Genomic DNA, 19,230 nt, shown 5'->3' on the forward strand with positions numbered 1-19,230 from the left:
TTCACTAATCATGATTTCAATACTGGTGAGGTTGGTAAGGGCAAAAATGGGGCATTTACAGCCTTCCAAATGCCTTTTGTGTCTTTTATCTCACTAGGCTTTTTTAAGGGCCTCCCATAATTCTGCTCTTATAGCCGCTTTTCCTGCATTCAGTGTCGTATACGCAGCCCTGGCTCTTTTTATTACTTCCGAAACTCTCTGAATTTGATCAAAGGCGGTTTTTAATGCAGTGTAGCTTTGCTACAGTTAGTGTCAAACCAGCCTGTTTTACCAGTCTGAGGTCTATTCAATCAATCAATCAATCAATCAAAGACATTTATAGAGCGCACTACTTACCCGTAGGGTCTCAAGGCGCTGGGGGGAGGGGAGTGCCGTTACTACTCGAACAGCCAGGTCTTCATCTTCTTCCTGAAGGAGAGGTGGTCTTGGGTCAGGCGCAGGTCGGTCGGGAGGGAGTTCCAGGTCTTGGCGGCCAGGTAGGAGAAGGACCTTCCTCCTGTTGTCGCTCTTCGGATGCGAGGGCGTGGTTGGCTGATCGGAGGTGGCGTTTGGGAGCGTAGAAGTTGATTCGGTTGTTGAGGTAGCTCGGGCCTTGGTCGTGTAGGGCTTTGTGTGCGTGGGTGAGGAGGCGGAAGGTGATTCTTTTGTTGATGGGGAGCCAATGCAGGTCTCTCAGATGTCCGGAGATGTGGCTGGTTCGTAGGATGTCGAGGATGAGTCTGGCTGAGGCGTTTTGGATCCGCTGGAGTCTCTTCTGGATCTTGGCGGTGGTACCGGCGTAGAGGGCGTTGCCGTAGTCCAGTCGACTGGTGACGAGGGCCTGGGTGACGGTCTTCCTGGTCTCGGTAGGGATCCACCAGAAGATCTTCCGTAGCATGCGTAGGATGTTGAAGCACGCCGAGGAGACGGCGTTGACTTGCCTGGTCATGGAGAGGGAGGAGTCCAGGATGAAGCCCAGGTTGCGTGCGTGGTCAGTCGGTTTGGGTGCGGTGCCCAGGGCGGGAGGTCACCAGGAGTCGTCCCAGGCGGAGGGCAAAGAGCCCAGGATGAGGACCTCCGTCTTGTCTGAGTTCAGTTTCAGGCGGCTGGTCGTCATCCACTCGGCTACCTCTTTCATCCCTTCGTGCAGATTGGCTCTGGCGGCGGCGGGGTCGTTGGTCAGGGAGAGGATCAGCTGGGTGTCGTCGGCGTAGGAGATTATGTTGAGGTTGTGTTGGCGTGCGATGGCCGCGAGGGGGCTCATGTAGACGTTGAAGAGGGTGGGGCTCAGTGAGGAACCTTGAGGGACGCCGCATCTGATGACAAATTAAGTTGGATAGACTGTGTAATTTTTTTAAATGATTTGAGAACATCAAAGTCTGGAGTGGACTCCTCGAGGTAAGCATTGAAATCCGTTTTGCAACTACTTAACAGCAACTTGGTTAACATTATTGATTCAACGCCCTTAGCTTGATCGTGTAACCATTGATTCTATTTAGGACTAGAGTTTGGGCGGGTTTTACGTCAGTCAGTCAACGGATTTACGGACTTAGTTCCTCTCAATAGTACCTTGGCCAGTAGGTCCAAGGTAACACTAATAGGAAAATGGTCGCTAAAAGCAACAGCATGAGTATCAAAACTGTGTAATCTATTAGAAAATCTATTATAGATTAGAACATAATCTCTAGTTGACAACTGCCCACGACCATTAAATGTGCTACTAAATGGTATCAATGGGGAACACAAGTCAATTTCAAAGCCCAAATCCGAGGAATATTTAAGCAGGTTAAGGCTGTGACGCATGGTAAATTTGTTGCATAGGAGGATACAAATATCCAAGAGGTAAAACATTTATGCCACTGATAGACTCAGAGTCATTACTCATTCTACATAATATCTCACTCATCAATCTGGGCGTTCTATAAGTGTGAGGACAATACAATCACCAGATAGTGTTGTTTTCCCAAATCCCAAACAACTTCCCCCAGCAAGGAAGAACCTTAAGAGCATCGCAAGGGATGCACCTTGATGCAAGTTTGACTAAAGGGGTCCCTCTACCGCTCCCTTTCCATGGGACATCCCTACAGCTATAATTGGGAGTTCTGAAAAAAGCCTTGGTAGAGTTGGACTAGAAGCCAGCCTACGCGAGTGGTTTTATCTTTGTCTCTTATGTTCCGGGAGGACTCTTTGGTCTATGCAAGCCAAACAAGTCTCTCTCCCCCGCGTGGCGAAACAGAGCTGGAGTGGAAGGAGTTTTGGCTACTGTGCTGCTAAGGCATGGAATATTCTTCCTTTCTCCTTAAGGAGCTCGACAGAACTGCTCCTGTTTCGTAAGGGATTGAAAACTTGGCTTTTTAGATAAACAGCTCCTGCCCACTGTGTGGCCATAGCTTAGCTTCAGATGGTAGTGTGCAGCACCAGGACACCTCTGGGTAGCAGAGCGCTTTACAATTTTTATTAACATAACAGATAGGAGCCCTCTCTCTGACTCATGCCCTGATGAATGCCATGGACCTGCTGGCCGTAGTGGCAGAAAAATGTTGGCAACGTACATGGAGATGGAGTGCTAGACCCCCTAGTCTCCACCATTACTTTTAATATCGAGCATACTCTACACTATTAAAATTTCACGCAGGACTGTGCATCGATTTTTAAACATCACTCAGTCACTTTTTCAGCATGGACCCCCACTTAGTTATAGAAGTGCCTCCCTGTCTCCAGCTATAGACCAGTCCTTAATCAAATGTGGTTTTTAAAGGTGAGGACAGCGGATGATAAAGCATGACAGCTGGTGGTGTGTGAGGCCAGTCCATACATTTTTTAGACGTCCATCACCACCTTGGTAATCAGCAAAATGTGCCTTAACTTTTAATAAGAACCAGACACTGAGTCAGGGTAGCTTCTTGTTGTGTTTCAATGAATGAGGATTCACATGTGGATTTCTCCCTGGTAACACCTAGGGGCATAGTTACAAATAAATGTCGGAGCAGGGAGCTGCGCCAAATTCGGCAGCACTGCGCTCCAACAGTTTCAAAATACCGGGATGTGCTGTATTCACAAGAATACAGCACTTACCTGTGTTTCCCCTAGCACTGGCGCAAAAATAGCTGCCTAGGGCCAACGCAGGCACCCTGCTGCCATGTTGCAAGGGTGCCTGCAATGCAGGGACATTTGTTTATGTGTTGGAAGGGACACCTTCCTGCATATAAACAATCAATAATGGTGATTTGCACCTTCCGAGTGTGCGGCAGATGCAACACACACGGAAAGAGCAAAAAATGAGGAGAAATTAATATTTTCTCCTTGCATCGCCATTCTAATGCCTGGTATTCCCTGGTGCTAGGTTTTGGCTCTGCCTCAACCTTGTAATTCTGGGATAGCATCAAAAAGCAATAGGTTTTGCGGTGGAAACCCCACAGCAACACCCATTGCATGCCTCTTTGCTGAAGAGATCTGCAGTGAAAAGGGGCATATTTATTCAACGGCGATATGCCATACAAAGTAGCTTAGCACCACCTTGCAAATATGGAAAATGGTGCTGCGCACCCGGACTGTAAAAAGAGTGACACTCCAGTGGCAGCGAGGGCTTGTAAATATGCCCCCTAGTCTCTTAATTAGTTCCCACTCCAGGTAGAATAACTCATAATAGCTGTAATAGCTGACCTCTGTCCCTCCGGGCTGGTCACCCCCGAGCACACTCCTCGTGAGTGAGCCCGTCCTCTGGTGCCGCCTCTGCCCTGAGCTGTGCCCTCTGCCAGATCCGCTTTCCACGGATCTCCTGTGCCCCCTGCCACCTGCTTGCCTCGCCGCCGTTGTGTTTTTTCCTTCCCCGCCGTTTTTTCCCTAGCCCCCAGTGCTCCCCCCTCCTCGCCCAGCCCCGGCCGCGTTTCCCGCCACCTCCTCGCCACTGCCCCCCTGCGGCCCCGCCCCCTTCCCTCGCTCGGCATCCCCATTCGCCATCCCGCTCCCCCTCCCAGCGGCCCCTCCCTCGCTCCACCCCCCCACTCTCCTCATATGGCAGAGTGGACAACGCGCAGCGTGCACGCGCAGCGGGCGCGCCCTAAGCGCGCCGAAGGTGCGCCAAAGGTAAGCCCGTCTGCGCCCGTCCGCGCCTGGACCACGCCCAGCGCTCGAACCCCTGGCCCCCGAGGACCCCAGCCCACCCGCCGGACGTACAGCGCCGCCACCCTCAACACGCTCAACACCGGCCGAGTCCCGGGATGCTACCGAGCCACCCCGAGACGCACCCACGGACCCTTCAGCTGCCACGCCTGCAAGTTCACCTGCATCCGGACCTGCCTCGCACCAGCACCCGCCAAGCCGAACACCAGCAGCAACCACCTCAAGTGCATCCTGCTCAACACCCGCTCCGTCCACAGACACGCCATCGAACTCTGGAACCTCCTCGACACCACAGCTCCTGACGTTGCCTTCCTCACGGAAACCTGGATGAACGACTCCTCAGCGCCCGACATCGCCATCGCCATCCCAGAGGGATACAAGATCACCCGGAGAGATCGCGACATCCAGACTGGAGGAGGCATCCCCATCATCCACAGGGACACCATCCACATCACGACCAACACCGATGACACCCTGACTACCGCCGAACACCTACACTTCCAGATCCGCACCGACCCGAAGACCACCCTCAGAGGCACCCTGATCTACTGACCCCCGGGACCACGCACACAATTCAGCGAGGACATCGCCGACTTCGTCAGCCCGCATGCCCTCCCCTCCGCTGACTACATCCTCCTGGGGGACATCAACTTCCACCTGGAGAACAACAACGACCGCAACACCATCACCCTGCTCGACAACCTCGCCAACCTCGGACTCAAGCAGCTGGTGTCCACCCTCACCCACCTCGCCGGACACACACTCGACGCCGTCTTCTCATCCAGCAAAGACATCGCCTTCAGCCACGCCACTGGACTCCACTGGACGGACCACAGCTGCGTCCACTTCACCTTCAGAAGAACGACGATCCACCACCACCAGCAACAGGTTGCTCGAAGAAGCTGGAACAAGATCACAGCCGACCAGCTCGCCGCTTCCCTGAGCCAGCACCCTCCCGCCAGCTCAGCGAACCCCAGCCAGGCTGCCGACAACCTCACGAAGTGGATCAGCAACTGCGCGGACGAGCTCGCCCCACTGAGGACCCCGCCCAGCAGACCCGGCAGCAAGAAGGCCCCATGGTTCACCGACGAACTCAAGAGCTCCAAGAAGAACTGCCGAGCCCTCGAGAAAGCCTGGAGAAGGGAACCAACACCGGACAACATGACCATCCTCAAGCTTGCCACCCGGAAGCACCACCAACTGATCCGCGCCACCAAGAAAACTGCATTTAAGGACCGGCTGGACAACAACGCACACAACTGCAAGGAACTCTTCAACATCGTGAAAGAGCTCTCCAACCCCAACGCCGGAAACAACGACATCACCCCATCGCAAGACCTCTGCAACTCCCTCGCCTCCTACTTCCACAACAAGATCGCGGACATACACAACAGCTTCAGCACTCAACCGACGCACGCCACGACCGAACCACCGCCCCCCACCACCACCCTTCGCGCCTGGACTCCGATCAGCACCGAAGACACCGTCCGCATGATGAACTCCATCCACTCCGGATCTCCGACTGACCCCTGCCCTCACCACGTCTTCAACAAGGCCGACGCTGTCATCGCACCCCACCTGCGGGACATCATCAACACCTCCTTCGACACCGCCACCTTCCGGGAGAGCTGGAAGCATGCCGAACTCAGCGCCCTACTAAAGAAACCTACAGCGGACCCCACCGAACTCAAGAATTACCGCCCCATCTCGCTCCTCCCGTTTCCAGCCAAAGTCATCGAGAAGACCGTCAACAAACAGCTGGCCGCCTTCCTCGAGACAAATGGATCCCTCGACCCCTCACAGTCTGGCTTCCGAGCCAACCACAGCACCGAGACCGCCCTCATCGCTGCCACCGATGACATCCGAGCCCTGATGGACAACGGAGAAACAGCGGCCCTCATCCTCCTAGACCTCTCCGCGGCATTCGACACTGTCTGCCACCGCACCCTAGTGCAGCGCCTCAGCAACGTCGGAATCCAGGAGAAGGCACTGGAATGGATCATCTCCTTCCTCGACGGAAGAACACAGAGAGTCCGTCTACCACCGTACAAGTCAGAGGCCACCGAAGTCATCTGCGGCGTCCCTCAAGGATCCTCGCTGAGCCCCACCCTCTTCAACGTCTACATGAGCCCCCTCGCGGCCATCGCACTCCAGCAAAACCTCAACATCATCTCCTATGCTGACGACACCCAGCTGATCCTCTCCCTGACCAACGACCCCGCCGCCGCCAGAGCCAACCTTCACGAAGGGATGAAAGACGTAGCCGAGTGGATGACGACCAGCCGCCTGAAACTGAACTCAGACAAGGCGGAAGTCCTCATCCTGGGCGCCTCGCCCTCCGCCTGGGACGACTCCTGGTGGCCCCCCGCCCTGGGCACCGCACCCAAACCGACAGACCACGCACGCAACCTGGGCTTCATCCTGGACTCCTCCCTCTCCGTGACCAGACAAGTCAACGCAGTCTCCTCGTCGTGCTTCAACATCCTGCGCATGCTACGGAAGATCTTCCGGTGGATCCCCACCGAGACCAGGAAGACGGTCACCCAGGCCCTCATCACCAGCCGACTGGACTACGGCAACGCCCTCTACGCCGGAACCACCGCCAAGCTCCAGAAGAGACTCCAGCGGATCCAGAACACCTCAGCCAGACTCATCCTCGACATCCCACGACACAGCCACATCTCCGGACATCTGAGAGACCTGCATTGGCTCCCCGTCAACAAAAGAATCACCTTCCGTCTCCTCACCCACGCACACAAGGCCCTACACGATTAAGGCCCGAGCTACCTCAACAACCGCATCAACTTCTACGCTCCCAAACGCCATCTCCGATCAGCCAGTCACGCCCTCGCCGCCGTCCCCCGCATCCGAAGAACGACAACAGGAGGAAGGTCCTTCTCCTACCTGGCCGCCAAGACCTGGAACTCCCTCCCGACCGACCTGCGCCTGACCCAAGACCACCTCTCCTTCAGGAAAAAGCTCAAGACCTGGCTGTTCGAGCAGTAGCAGCACCCCCCCCCCCCCCGCCCCCCCAAGCGCCTTGAGACCCTCCGGGTAAGTAGTGCGCTCTATAAATGTCTTTGATTGATTGATTGATTGATTATTTACATGAGAGGGCACCAGTCAAATTCGTTAAACTCTGCATCTAAATCATTTAACTGGCAATATGAATCTATGCATATGAAAGTGTGGAAGATATTAATTTCTGGACATCTAACTATTTTTTCCAGACTTGAAATCAAAAATAGATGCATACGCCATCTTGTGGGGGGGGGGCTGCCTGCCATGTTCATAGTACTATTACTTGGACAGAAGGCTGTAGGTATTTGAAAAACGCAAATACTTTATCATTTGCAATATTTATACTTCAATTTCACTAGGTAATCAAAATACTGCCCTTGCCCCTTTTTACCCTTCACAATTAGTGGGGAGTCCTTCTTAGGACCATCACTTTCTTTCTATCTAATGGTTTATGTGGTGTTTGATGACGGGGCAACACAGATAAGCAGAGTTGCTCTGATAGCTTATCAGAAATCTTCATTTTTCTTAGTCCTACTCGTTCTTGTCACAGTCATTACACTTTGAGGTGACTTCACCTTCTGAACAGAAAAAACAAAGATGTATAAGGAAGCCCTTCCCACCCTCCTGGGTGCTACATAGGGTAGCTTACCCAGAATCCTCCTGTTATAGCTAAGTAAAATCAAAGGCAAGGATGAAGAGGTGGTGAAATTGTAATGAATGTGACAAGGATGAGTAGGATTAGGAGTAATGAATATTACCAGTAAATAATTGGAGCATTAACTCTACATCTCTTGCCCTCTTCCCAGTCATGACACTTTGAGGTATACCAAATCATATGCCTCTGATCAAGAAGAAAACAATACTTCATCACAAATATGCACACCCAATGACCTTTAATGAAAACTAATGTGATAGCAGAATTAATAACCACAACATAGACCAGATTACTCAAGAACTGATTTCAGAACTCCTATACAACAATTTGTATCATAGTCAATAACATTATTCAGTTTGTAATGTTTGACAAAGGTTGAATCTGAAGACCCGGTAGCAGACTTACATATCTCCTGAATAGAGACCCCTGGGAACTCTGCCCACAAGACTGCCATGCCTCTAGTGGGCCTTCCCTGAACTAAGTTAGCCTCATAGGGTCTTTGATCAGTCTGCAGAATAGTAGCTTTTACCCATCTGCTCAAAGTCATTATCGTTGCTTTTCTTCCTCTTCCTGCATGTGAGAAAGTTAAAAATAGTTGGTCTGCTTTCCTGAAAGGTTCTGTTTAAGATAAATGGAAAGAGCTTTTTAATATCTAAAGAGTGTAAAGAAAGCTCTTCCTTTGAGGAAGAAGAAAGAAAGACTGAAGGAAGAAGCACCTTCTATGATGAAAGGAAGAATTGACTTTATGTTGGAAAAAGGATCAGGTCTCAAGATTACTCCATCCTCAAAAAGTCTTAAAAAACATGGACAACAAAGTAATGTTTACCATTTCTGCATGCTGAAGTTCTGACCACTAAAATGACAACCTTGTAAGAGAGACATTTTAAGTCTTCCTCTTTAAAAGGTTTGAAATGGTGCACCTGAAGAGATATGAGAATAATAGGAAGATCCCAATAAGAAGAAGACTTTAAAATAGACCTTAAGATGGATAAAATTTCAAATACTCTATTGGTTAGAGTGTGTATCTTCTTCTGAGGATCAGAAACCCCCCAGAAGGATCTAATAGCAAGTCACTGCGATTTGAGTGTGGGAAGAGAGTGATTTAGCTGGAGCCTCTCCACCAGGAACTGTTATATAGTGGAAAAAGGACAGGGTGGTGCTGAGAATCCATGTAAAGCACACTCATTTGTCTCACTACAAATGACTTCCAATGCAAGGAATAGGCCTTCAAAGTACAGGGCTTTCCTGAATTCTGAACAATTTTTACAAAATTAGCGATAGACCCTTGCTTACTAAGTTCAAACTCTCAACTTCCAAACTTATAGACCCAGATAAAGAGGCCGAAGTCAAGATTTCCTGTTGAGAGACAAAACCAGAAGATAAACCCACAGGGTGAGTTACCGGACTCCCCAGTGGTGTACACCATGACTGTCTTGGCCTGTAAAGCACTACTAAGATGACATCCACCTTCTCCTGCTAGATTTTGGGATAATATATATGTGATTAGCGGAAAAGGCAGGAATGCATTCAGAGGACTCTGGGGCCATTTCATCAGAAGAACATTCAGTCCCCATGCCCCCTCCATCTGGCACCTTGAACAAAGGATTTGGATCCGAGCATTGTTCTTTGATGAGAAGAGAACGACATAAGGAGTACCAAACCTCTTGCAGATGTGCTTAAAGATTCTCCACAACAATGAGAGATTCATCAAGGGGGGAAAAGTTACGCCTGAATGTTGTCCTTCCCCTTGATGTGTATTGCTGAGGAACTTAGACAATTGATCTTCACCCACAGTCTTATTGAGGTCGTTCCCTGCTTCAAGGATTTGGGCCTGGTTCTCCCCTGATGGTTGGTATAAGCTATCGAAACAGTGTTGTCTGATCTCTCTAAGGTGTCCAAATCAGATTCTTGAATCTTAGGAGAGTTTTGTGGATCACCATAGGTTTCCTCCAATGACATGATAACCTCTGTTCCAGGATGAACCACTTCTGTTGACATGACAGGCCCAACACTGTATCTCCCCAACCAATCCTGCTGGCATCTGTATTAAGCACCACAGGCGATTGACGATGCATATGCATGCCTTTCAGAAGATTGTCTTTGTTCATACACCACACAAGATCTAGTTTAACCTGAGCGGCTAAGGGAACGAGGATCTCTAAGGAGTCAATCTTTGGAGAGTAGAAGCTGTGGAGGGGCCAAAGGAAGGTGTGCAGATGAAAACGTGCCCATGGAACTGTGAAGACACAATCTACCACATGCCTTTGACGCTCCATGCATAAGCTGGCTGGAACTTCTGAGCTGGAGAGAAGACATTTAAGCAGATGTTGATCTTGATGATGATGAAGATGAGTGATCTTCTCTGAGAGAAGAAAGTTCTTTTCCAGGTCTACCCTGAAAATGGCTTAGACGAGCTTGATCTTCCTCGATGTTACCAGTAGACATTTTGCAATGTTGTGCAGAAGACCCAACTTGCTGATCACATACATTGTGGTTTCCAAAATTTTGAATATCTCCTGAATTAAAGAAGCATGAAGCAACCAGTCACAGAGATATGGGCGGACTTGTAGCCCCAATAGATGAAGATACGCTACCACCAGAGCCATCATCTTTGTGAAAACTCTGGGAGCTGATTTGATTCCAAATAGAAGGACCATGAGTTGCCAATGCTGATTCCCGACACAAAATCTCAGGAACCTCAAGTCCTTCTTTTCAATGGGAATGTATAGATGGACGTCCATGCAATCTAGGGTAACCATGAAACTTGATGATGGGATCAAAGGCGTAATCCTCTGTAAAGTCTTCATTTTGAATTTAACGTATTGCATAAAGTGGTTGAAGTTCTTTAGGTCTATCACTAGGCAATAACTCCTTGATGCTTTCTTTACCAGGAAGGCTATCACGGAAATGCCCAGTCCTCTCTCCTTCCTTGGGACTGGATATTATGCCCTTTTCTTTTGTAGATAAGTAATCCCCTCCATCAAAGCTTGTTTCTTGAAGGAGTCCTTGGGGACCGAAGTTTGAAAGGTATCCGATGGAATCGGGGGAGACTGAAACTCAATCCGATAACCTAATTTGATGATTTTGAGAACCATTTGTCTGATGTGATCTTTTTCCAATTAGAGAAAAATCTCTTTATCCAACAACCGACTAGGAGGGAGTGAAACTCACGGAATTTCACTCAGTGAAATTCCGAAAACTGTGAGATTCTGTAGAGCTGCTCCAATGGGCTGAAATCATCGCTTTCTGCTGCTCATGCTGAGTTTTAGCACCGGGAGCTTGTTCCATGCTGAAAAATCTGTGTGAATGGCACCAGGCGGTGTGACAGAGGGTATCACTTTTTCAGTTGGTTTTGCTGCAGCTCAAGTAGATATTCTACTCGAGGGGCAGTTTTCCCTCCGGAAACGGTTGATACCTCCTGCAATGGAAACATCTTGCTGGGTGCCCTCCTGGCACCCACAAATAATACTAGGAGAGGCCAATTCTCGCTTGCCAACTTACAGTAAGTGAGACGAGCACAAGAAAAAACAGTACCTTGCGGCGGTCAGTGAAATTTTGCAGAATCTCCACATTACATGGGTAACGCGAAGTGGCCAAAACTATGCCATGTCCGCCAATGGAGCGGAATTTATTGCCCACCACCGAACTGTAATGGTGGGGGGATCCCATCATCGTCATAAATTCTGACGCTTGTTTGCTGAAGCCTGCTTTTTCTACCAAAATGTATGAAATGGGGAAGAAGATTTCCGTTAAAATTTGGATGCTTGATCACGATTGCCTTCATGATGACTATCTGATAGACTTTCATTTCTAGGATCTAGAAGATTTAGTAGTGCCTTGTTTGAATGTATCTTCTAACTCTCCTCTAAAAAATGTGGGACCCTCGAAAGGCATCTTTGGAGCAGTGGACCTCTTTGCTGCATCAGTGTTCCAATCCTTTAGATATAAAATACGACTGGCTGCAATTGAAGCCATACTGGCTAGAGTAGAAGCTCTAACCATGTCAAAGATGATGTCTGACAATAACTGTATTTGCCATTTCATAGTCTCCAACAGCTGAAAACAGTCTGTTTAATTTTGAATAGCCTGAAACAAATAGCTAAGTCTGACATCAATATGACAACCTGTGAAGTCCTTCTTGAGAGAAAATCCACCTTTTTATCTGCCGAATCCTTCAATATGTTCTCCTGCACCATTGAAGATATGCCGACCAGGTTGGCCACCACTGAATCCATGTGGATATTGTTTAGAAGAACAGAATCCATATCCTCCAAAGGACACACATTTGACATGAACCTGTGAAGAGTTATCTTCTCCAGATCCTTCCATGACTTTCAGAATGTACTGATGTATGGGCTATCCTGAATTGAGAGGCCTCTGGAACTAACACGGAATCCTGTAAAATGGAAGGTCCCTACACTAGAGCGAAACTCATGTTTTCCCTGACATGAGACCGAACCTTCAGTAACATCTCCTTGGAAATGTATTGCCCTTGTGATCCGGAGGAGGGAAGGGATCTTCGATATCAGGTGAGATATCTGAGGCAGAAAGCATTTCACCAGTCGATTTCTTGTCCAGTACCTTTCTAAGTATTGTCCTTAAATGCTTTCAAGGTTTCTAGCACAATTCTGTGGATCCTCGGTTCCCTATATTCCTCTCCACCTTTCTTTCGGAGAGGGAGATGAGGCCTCATACAAATGAAAGATGTCTCCTCTTTGACAAATACTTGCCCATGTTAACAACAAATAAGATGAGAAACACTACAAAGCCGCACAAATGCACAAAATATAGCCAATAATTCAATAAGGAAAGCTTATCTTTATAGAGCCTCCCCTTATAAACTTACAAACAGGGGCACTCTCTACAGACTGCCGAAATGAAAGCTCCTGCATACGCTGCACTGACAGTCCTAACATGCATGTGTGAACCCAGCCGCACTGCTTCCAGTGTCTCACACCTATGAGTGAAGTCATTTTTCACTCAGGATCAAGTTAGCTGCGCCTAAGTATCTCCCGCTATTCCACTCCACATGATCATCCTCACAAATTCAGGGGCGTAACACAGGCCCCCGCCGCCCCCGCGATGGGGGGGACTGATCTGCAGGATCCCCCTCAGCACAGTACTCAGTTCCAATAGCTCTGGAATAAATCGTAACACAGGACCCCGCAGCCTCCCCGATGCGGGGGCTTCCGAGCTGCAGGGGGCACCCTCAGCACAGTACTCTGGTCTAATAGCTTCGGAATAAATCAGGAGCAGGGGCCCCTCCGTGTACCTGGAAGGGTGCCCCTCAACTTTCGTTAAGCCACTCCTCATAATAGTAACCAGGAAGAAAAGCAGACACCACTCAGGGGTGTCACCGCTGCCCAGCATGGTAAGTCCCACCTTAGAAGCACAGCAATCACTTCCACTATGTAGGAGAGGAGAGACTCGCGAGCCAAGCAGGTAAGCAGTCCTCCACCTGATAAACCTCTGCATCCTGTGTGACCAGCCCTGGAGGACAGAACAACCAAACGAACAAGTTACTTACCTTCGGTAACGCTTTTTCTGGTAGATACGGTATCTGCCTGTAGATTCCTCACCTTGTGAATATCCCCCTTGCTTAACACAAAGAAGGGGAGAGGACCGTTCCTGTTTAAACTCCAATACCCCAGGCCCCCAAACCGGTTCAAATGTTTACACTAAAGGGGTATGTAGAGTACACAATAGACATAACCAAGAAAAATTTCTCAGTTTTGAAAAACTGCCCTCACTCACATACCGAAGTATGTGACATGCTTCATCATAGGGCCTGCTACAAACGCCCTGGTGTAGCCACATCCAGGGCGGAGCATTAGGGAGGGGGAAAAATATCCCCCTTGCGTCAGCAACGTTTGGAAAATTCTTTGTAGCACGCCGGCATGGACGACGTCATTGGAGCACGGCATAGCGCGCGACTCCGTCTGACGTCACCGACTCCATATTAGGCCTACGTCAAAATGATGACATCAGTTCCGCCCTTTTTTCCGTGCCTTCGAGGCAAACGGATGGACCAATGACAGTAGATATATACAAATACATTGTACACAGTACATACATTTCAAAATTACACACACATAGTGTGTAGCCAAGGTAGGAAAACCTATTTCAAACATAAACATAAGTATACAAAAATGTACATAAACACAGGTAAAGCAGAGTGGACAACAGGGAGGCGAGTGGGTCAGTGAGGAATCCACAGGCAGATACTGTATCTACCAGAAAAAGCGATACATCTGCCAGTGGATTTCTCACCTTGTGAATAGAGTCCCACAGCAGTCCCCACTCCCGGAGGAGGGTTTCCACTCTGCTATACCAGGAAATCTTGGAGGACAGAGCGCGCAAAGTGGCCGTCCCTTCTCACTTCGGTATTCAAGCAGTAATGCTTCACGAAAGTGTGGAGGGAAGCCCAAGTCCCTGCTCTGCAATGTCCTCAACAGGTACACCTCTAGACAACGCAGAAGTAGCAGACTTTGCCCTGGTAGAGTGAGCTCTTATACCCTCAGGAGGGTCCTTACCCGCCAGGGAGTAGCAGATCTTGATGCACAGAATTATCCACCTGGAAAGTGTGCGCTTGCGCACCGCTCTACCCTTCCGGCAGCCAGCAAAACCAACAAACAGCTGGTCATCCACTCGAAAGTCTCTCGTTCTATCAAGATAAAAGGACACCGCCCTCTTGGGGTACAGACGGTGCAGTCTCTCATTCTCCTTGGAAGGGTGAGGGGGAGGATAAAAGGTAGGAAGGGTAATAGATTGACCTAGATGGAAGGGAGTTACCACCTTAGGCGGAAAAGCAGCCCTGGTCCTAAGAACCATTCATTCAGCATGAATGGTCAGGAATGGGGGCTTGGAATTAAGAGCTTGAAGCTCACTTACCCTCCTTGCCGAGGTGATCGCAACTAGGAAGACCGTCTTAAAAGACAAAAGCCTCATGGGACACTTGTGTAAGGGTTCGAAGGGAGAACCCATCAAGAATGTTAAGACAAGATTTAAGTCCCATTGAGGCACGATAAATGGAGAAGGAAGGAACTTATTAGTGAGGCCCTTTAGAAACCTCAAAACCACTGGAGATTTAAAAAGAGACGGCTGATCCGGCAAACAGAGAAATGCCGACAACGCCGAAAGGTAACCTTTGACTGTGGCAACAGCAAATCCTTGCTGCGCCAAAGAAAGAGCAAACTGTAAAATATCAGACAAGCGAGCCCTCAAAGGGTCAATAGACTTCTCCCCACACCAAGCAACAAATTTAGACCACCTATACGAATAGATGGACTTGGTGGAGTCACGCCTGGCCGAAAGAATGACATCCACCACATCGTGTGGGAGAGAAAAGGAATTCAGGTTGCCCCGTTCAATCTCCAGGCATGAAGGTGTAATGTCTGGAGGTGGGGTGTAGAACCTGCCCCTCCATCTGAGAGAGGAGATTTGCCCTAAAAGGGAGGCGGAGCGGCGGGTGAGAGGAGAGGTGGAGAAGATGCGTGTACCACACTCTTCTTGGCCAATCCGGACCGACCAATATGACTTGGGCCTGGTCCTGGCGAATCTTCCTCAGAACCCGAGGAATCAAGGGTATGGGAGGAAACGCGTAAAGGAGTTGACTTCCCCAACTCAACTGAAACGCGTCCCCCAAAGCTCCTTGCATCGTATACTGGAGACTGCAGAATGACAGGCAGGGAGCATTCTCGCAAGTGGCGAACAGGTCCACCAGAGGAGTCCCCCACATCTGAAAGATGTTGTGAACTACCTCTGGATGGAGTCTCCACTCGTGGTCGGCTGAGAACTGCTGACTGAGAATGTCTGCACGTACGTTCAGAACTCCGGCCAGATGATTTGCCATCAGACAAATCTGGTGGTCCTGAACCCAGGACCAGAGACCCAGAGCCTCTCTGCAGAGACACTGCGACCCTACTCCTCCCTGCTTGTTGACATACCACATCGCGGTCGTGTTGTCCGTCAGGACTTGAACCGACTGACCGCGAAGGGAAGGGAGGAAGGCCTTGAGCGCCAGACGTATCACCCGCAACTCTAGAAGGTTGATGTGAAGCAACCTTTCCTCTGGAGACCAAAGACCTTTGACCTCCAGATCCCCCAGATGAGCACCCCACCCTAGAGTGGATGCATCCGTTATCACTGTGGCCACCGATGGAGGTAGTTGAAAAGGCTTTCCTTGAGACAGATTGCCTTCCACGCTCCACCAAAACAAATCCGCTGCAGTTTCAATGGAGATCCTCACTGACTCCCTGAGATCTCCGTTGTGCTGATACCACTGCCTGCGGAGGCACCACTGGAGTGCCCTCATGTGCCAGCGTGCATGGTTGACCAATAGAATGCAGGAAGCCATCGGACCAAGCAGACGAAGGAACCTCAGGACTGGAACAACCGCTCCATAGTAGAATAAAGGAACCATTTCCTGTATGTCGCGAATCCTTTGAGGAGGAGGGAATGCACGGCATACAGTAGTGTCCAGTACCGCACCTATGAACAGGTTGCGCTGGGAGGGCACCAGGTGAGACTTGGGTACATTTATCGAAAAACCCAACCTGTGCAACAACTGAGTTGTCTCTTGCAGATGATGGAGCACCTTCTCCGCCGACTCCGCTTTGATCAGCCAGTCGTCCAGATACGGGAATACAGGTATCCCCGACCTCCTGAGATGTGCTGCCACCACTGCCATCACCTTGGTGAAAACTCGAGGCGCAGTAGTAAGTCCAAATGGAAGGACCGCAAACTGGTAGTGTTGCGACCCCACCGTAAAACGGAGATACTTCCTGTGCAACTTCAGGATGGGTATGTGGAAATAAGCATCCTGCAAGCCGATCGACTACAGCTTGAACTTTTTCTGTTTCAGATACAAGTTCAAGATCCTGAGATCCAGGATTGGACGAAGTCTACCATCCTTTTTGGGGATCAGGAAATATCGGGAGTAGCACCCCTGACCCCTCTCCTGCTCCGGAACCACCTCTATCGCACCCTTTCTGAACAGTGCCAGGACTTCTTCCTGCAGGAGAAACAGGTGGTCCTCCGAACAATAACCTTGGCAAGGAGGGTAATTGGGAGGGAACTCCTGAAAAGGAAGAGCATACCCATTTTCTGCGAGATTGAGAACCCAAAGATCTGATGTAACCGATTCCCAATACCGTAGAAAATGAGTAAGCCGACCCCATACCGGACCCGCATGATCTGGAATGGTGGATCTAGGGCTGCTTTGCTGTTGTAGGTGGGGGATGGGTATTAGAGGAGGAAGTGGAGGAGGAGGAGGCTTGACGTCCACGGCACAACCCCTTTGTCTACCTCTGTATGACTTATACAAAGGGTTCTGTTGTTGCTGCTGTTGTTGACTTTGTTTAAAGGGACGAAAAGTGGACCTCCCAAAGCCCCTGTACTTCCTGGTGGAAGAGCATCTAGTTTGCAGGCCCAAAGACCTAGCCGTCGCCCGGCTATCTTTGAACCTCTCCAATGCCGCATCCGCTTTCTTTCCAAAGAGGCCAGTGCCGTCAAAAGGCAAATCCATAAGAGCAGCCTGAACGTCTGCGGAAAACTCAGAAGATTTTAGCCAAGCGGCTCTTCTGTTGGCCACTGAAGAACCCATTATCCTAGCCACAGAGTCCGTTGTGTCCATGCCACTCTGAATAACCTGGCGGGCGGCCGCCTGAGTGTCAGAGACAACCTCATTGAAGTTCTTTCTATCTTCCTCTGGAAGCTTAGATGACAATTGCTTAACCGAATCCATTAAGGCATGCACATATCTGCCCAGCAGGCAAGTATCATTCGTAGACTACATAGCCATGCTACCTGAGGAGAAAACCTTTTTAGCAGTTTGATCCAATTTCTTTGAGTCTTTATCTCCAGGTACCTGGGGAAAAGAGCCTGCTGACGATGTTCAAACAAGCAGCTTGCACCACCAGACTCTCGGGCGAAGGATGGGAAGTCAAGAACTCAAGGTCACCAGGTGCCACCCTATATCGTCTCGCCACCGATCTGGACACTGCAGGAGCAGACAAAGGCTTTTTCCAGACTTCCAAAATTGGTTCAGTCAGAGCCTCAGTGAATGGCAGAGTCGGTTTAACAACTGAAGAAGGCGATTGTAAAACCTCCGTGAGGATATTAGATGTGAACTCCACTGTAGGCAAAGTCACATTTAGCAGCTCAGCAGCCTTTTTAATAACCACATGGTATGGCGCCACATCCTTAGAGGGTGCATCAGAAACTGCAGGCAACCCCCATTCTGGAGAAAGTTCTAGGCCACTAGCACTATGGAGATCCACAAAAAAATCCTCCTGCGCCTGAAGTTCTCCTTCCTCCACTTCAGGGTCCTCATATTCCTTCTCCTCCAGGAGACGCTGGGCTCTACGCCTCGACCACTCCAGACGAATCGAAGTCGTCGGATCCGGTAATGACTCCGACGGAGTCGGAGCCAGCGTCGAACGAGGAACTGGAACAGCAGGAGGATGGGAAGCCGGAACCAGCGTCGAGCCCCGATCCAAATCCCGAGGTCGCTCAGGAGCCGTCGAAGCCGTGTGCGAAGTCGATGACCTCGGCGGCGCTGTACCGAGCCAAGGTGGATATGGCGCCGGCATAAACGGCAGAAAAGGCGCCGGAGCATAAGCTTTAGGGACACCCAAGTTAAACGACAATGGACCCATGGGACCCGCAGGTGCTTCAGAGGGGTACATTACCCTCGCATAGACGCCAAACATGGCATTAAGGACATGCGAAGGGTCCTGACCAGGACCAGGAAAGGGAGGGTACGAACCCAATGGCTGCTCCGAAGGAGGCTGCTCCGGATTCGGCTCCTCTTGACCCTCTTGGTTATCCACCGGAGTTGGTGCCTGAGGAATCTCCACGTCTTCTTCATGCTCCGAAGACTGACACGAATCCGGATTTGGTTCCAGCTCCGGATCCGGAGAATTCTCTCGAGATCGTACAGGCGAGGCACCACCTTCAGGCTCACAAACAGGAGAAGGAGACACAAAATCCTTATGATGTCTTCGAGAAGAAGACTTCCTCTTCGAGTCCGATGACCCAGAATGATGCCTTGAACTATGCTTCTTCCTCTTGTGTTTTTTTCTTCGAGGAACCCGAAGCATGTCCCGAAGCCGACCTCTATGTCGACTCCGACCTGGCCCTTGACCTCGATCTCGACCTCGATCTCGACTTCGATCTTGACTTCGGCTTCGATCTCGAGCGTCTAGACCTTGACCTCGAAGATCTCTTGGCTTCTTTACCTTTCACCTTTGCCAGCAGAAGTTTTGCCTCCCATTCTCGCAGAGCCTTAGGGTTCATCTTAAAGCAGGATCGACAGCCTTTGACATCATAGTCTGAACCCAGACACCACAAACAATCGTCGTGTGGACCTGTCACAGACATCATCCGCGCACACGAGCCGCACGTGCCCATGATTTCAGAAACACAGTAACACACAAATAGTAACAAAGTCA

General features: G+C 49.9%; 1 protein-coding gene across 3 annotated transcripts in view; it reads right to left on the minus strand.

Annotated features, from left to right (window-relative positions):
* LOC147748145 (complement C3-like) overlaps window positions 1-19,230 on the minus strand; it is a 1,551,795-nt gene that overhangs the window by 1,100,059 nt on the left and 432,506 nt on the right. The gene's annotated exons all lie outside the window — the stretch shown is intronic.

Source organism: Lissotriton vulgaris, chromosome 1_1 (genome assembly GCF_964263255.1).
Source record: "Lissotriton vulgaris chromosome 1_1, aLisVul1.2, whole genome shotgun sequence".
Classification (NCBI taxonomy): Eukaryota; Metazoa; Chordata; class Amphibia; order Caudata; family Salamandridae; genus Lissotriton; species Lissotriton vulgaris.